Source organism: Lycium ferocissimum, chromosome 9 (genome assembly GCF_029784015.1).
Source record: "Lycium ferocissimum isolate CSIRO_LF1 chromosome 9, AGI_CSIRO_Lferr_CH_V1, whole genome shotgun sequence".
NCBI lineage: Eukaryota > Viridiplantae > Streptophyta > Magnoliopsida > Solanales > Solanaceae > Lycium > Lycium ferocissimum.
Genome location: NC_081350.1, coordinates 54,744,922 through 54,749,038, shown reverse-complemented (window position 1 = coordinate 54,749,038; position 4,117 = coordinate 54,744,922).

Genomic DNA, 4,117 nt, shown 5'->3' with positions numbered 1-4,117 from the left:
GTAAGGAACCCATTAAAGTTCATCCAAGACAAGAAATCCAAGTGAAGGAAAAACTAGGGTTTTTGCTCAGTGAGGTGTTTGCACCAAGGTTCATTCCTACACCATCTAAGGTAAGTTTTATGACATTTCCATGTTGTTTAAGGTATTTGAAAGTCGAAACACTTGGATTGCAAAAAGGATATAGAAATGGGTCATGAATGTGGGAATAGTGTCACTTTTGAATAGGTGTTTGGATTGAGTTATGATTCTTGATACATTATGATTATAATCATGTTATAAACGATATTGAGAACATGGAATAGACATTGTATATGAATGAACGTAATCATGTGATATGACCATGAATGTGGATGATTGGAAGTGAATTGAAAAGAAAGGACAATGTAGGTAAATAAAGGCTATGGTTATGATGTTGTGAAGGTTATTATTGATGTTTGGAAGTTGATATATGAGATAGAGAAAGTCGTATAAATAAAGGAGATGTTGTCCAATTATCTCTAGCTTTAGTCAAGTATGCTAAGCTATCGATTTCCTAATGTTAGTATGTACTTTAATGAAGGTAGAAACATGAGCATTGAAGGAGAACGTGCAAGTGATAGAATAGTTGAATGGAAAGGTATGTAAGGCTAACCCTTCTTTCATAAGGCATGGTTCTTTGGCCAAATATCTATCCTTCTTTGAGCATACGATATTCTCCAATAATCCTATCTCTAAAAGCTACTGAGCTATGATTCTCGATATGATACGATTGTACTAAGTTCCTTATATGACGAGTAATCCTTTAAGGATAGATGTAATGAACGACGACAATAAATATGCTTATGATCTGATATGTATATATGCCTATGTATGGCTATTATGAAACCCCGAGCTTATATGGCCGGGTAGAATATAGTAGATATGTATATACATGTAATGCGCGCGCACCACTGCAGTTGGGTACGGATAACCCTGAGCCTTGGTAGGGCCAGGTATGTATGACACTGAGCCTTGGTAGGGCCAGGTATGTGAAACACCAAACCTTCGTGGTCGGTTGTGCTATATAAATGCTATGTATATGACATCAATATAAGTACGAATATGCTAAGTATATGTAAATGCTATGTAGAGACTATGTATATGCAATGTATATGATATGAATATGAGTATGAATAGAAATATGAATACGAATACAAAAATGGATACCGAAGGTAAATGAGTACGGATACGTATACGGATACGGATATGGACGTATGTACACGGATACGCAATGGAAATGGAATGTCCCTATGAAAAGCAAGTAAGTGCTATGACGATAATACTATTATCTCCCATCCTATGCTATTTCATATGTTATCTATTATGCTTTCATATTGATGTTGATCATGCTTTACATACTCAGTACATTCTTCGTACTGACGTCCTTTTTGTTTGTGGACGCTGCGTCATGCCCGAGGTGGCCAGGGAGACAGACTTGACCCATAGCTTCATTATTCGGGGGACTACATAGCGGGGCTCCATTTCATTCGTGAGGCTGTTCTTTTGGTATAGATTCTTTTGTGTACATATTCATGGGCACGGCGAGGTCCTATCCCGCCTATATGATATGACGTATTCTTCTTAGAGGCTCGTAGACATGTGTATATGGTTAGACGTGTTCGACCTTGTCGGCCTATATTTTGGATATCATTTTGTTAGCCTTGTCGGCTTATGTACATTGGTATGGGCATAGTTGCTAATGATGATATAGATGTGTTGTTGTCCAATGGGATTAATATGAATGATGAATGAAAGTATGATTTAGCTATGTGGCTCACCTAGATGTGATGTGAAAGTATGATAAGAGGTGCCGGGTGGGTTAGCACCGGGTGCCCGTCGCGGCCCTCCGGTTGGGTCGTGATAAGAGTCCTATTGACGGCGTATCTCGTCGATCTGCTTCTGCAGATCAGGATTTTCAGAACATAGTGGCGGTGCAGATCGATGGCCCGTCGACATGATCGATAGTCCGTCGATAATGTCTAATGTCTGCAGACTTCCCTGAATCTGCTCAGCCTGCGTCGATCAATCTGTTCAACTTCTAATCCTGTAATACACTGGGAATACCTGCTAGTACCTCCATACACGGGGTAAAATACTTAGCATCTCAATACTTGGGTACAATTCTCCATTTCAAGGCATACTCAACTAGGGAGCCGTAGGTTTTTCCTACAATGAAAACGAGAGGTGTAACAATATGTTGATCCACAAAAGAATCTCACCTTTTAATAAATCTTAAAAATAAATAATATACACTACTCATAATAATTATATCAAAATTAACAGTATAAGTACATTTAATGTACTAAAGAATCTGTTTTATATAGTTCACATATTTATTTTTTTTATATCTAATTGGTCTGCTCAATACATATACCAAACGTACTAGCACAAGAAGTTGGAAGTATATCATTCCCTAAAACCAAGATAAATCATATACTTTATACGTATAAAAATCGATGATTTTATCTTTCGTATATAAGCTAAATTATATACACTAAATCATCTATATAATTAATTAAGGACATACAAGCGATTATATGATCTACTTAAATAATTTTAAATTGATTCTACATAAGTACTATACTATATCTAGATGCATTGTTAATAATATATACCCAACCTTAATAATAATAATACATGTTAGCTGTAGCAGCTTTTGATCAAGAATAAAAATCTTTATTACCCGAAAAAGAAAGTCTAATTAATACATGAGATACTATTGTTTAAAACAAAAAAGAAGCGTCATAGCCGCCGTCAACATAAAAGTTTTATACTAGTCCAGATAGGAAGTCCAAGGATAAATAGTAAGGGCCACTGTTTAAATGAATAGGAGTACTATCATCAACTTGCAATCACAATAAAGAGTCCTCCGAGTGGGGACTTAGTGAACAAGTTACGTTAATCCAAATTTAATGATTTTGGTTCAGATTTTATATATATGCAGGGGCGTAGCTAGGTTGGGCAGAAGGAGTTCTTTCGAATCCCCTTCGACGAAAAGTTACATTATAAATAAGGTTAAAATTATTTTTTTACGTATACATAATAGATGTTGAACCCCTTGACTTCTTTGTGGGGTTACTTCTTTATATTTTTGAACCCTCATAGTAAAAATTCTGGTTCCGTCACTGTATATATGTGTTAAAAATTACTATTAAATAAATAAAAATTATACATTTAAGATCCAATAAATTAGAGTGTCAATGGTACAATGTGAGCGGTTATTTCATAAAATTTATACCATGCCAGTTATCGACTTTTTTTTTTTTTTGTATAACCAAAATAAAACTTTTCGAAACCGTCCCATCATCTCGGTTTCTCTTCGATATAGGCACAGTTCGATTAATTTTCGGTATTTTTTCTAAAAAAACATGTTTAAAGTCACTAGCAAAGTTAGAACACGCTACCATGCGTAGTTGGATGTATAAGACTTTGGCAAAAACTCCCTAGATATTTTTACTGTTTAAAAGGTGGTGAATCAAGAAAACATGAAAGACTTCAGAATAGAGTTTCATCCTACTATTTTATTGTTATATCCCGTATTTTGAACGACGGGACAACTTGAGTGAATTATGAGAAGTTAGGGACAAGACTATCCCGAGAGACTTTTGTGTGTCTTAAAGACTTAAGTTGTGTATGATTTCAATGTCATGAAAATGTTAAGGAAGCACTTGGAGGCAATTTCCATTTTTAGTAAGTGTGCTAATTTTGGAAAGTTGAAAATTCTTCAAAAAAAGAAAGGAAAGAAAAACAAAAAACAAAAAAAAACAAAAAACAAGGACCATGTGGCCGGCCACATGTATGTGGGCCAAGGCCACATGGATGGCTAATATTTGTAATAAAAGATGACTTAAGGGGGATCATTTTCATCATCTCCTTCACTTGGAATTTTCAAGAAACTTTGAGAGACAAAAAAGGCCATATTCGGCCAAGAGAGAGAGGAAGAGAGACCAAGAATTGATCAAGAAAAAAAATTATTTCCGCAAGCAAACCTACTAATTCAAGGGTGCTTATTAACGTGGAAGTGTTGTTGGAAGCGTTGGATTGCTCGTTTTCATCTTTGACCAACTTTAGGCAAATTGGGAAGTTGAAGAAGAAAGGT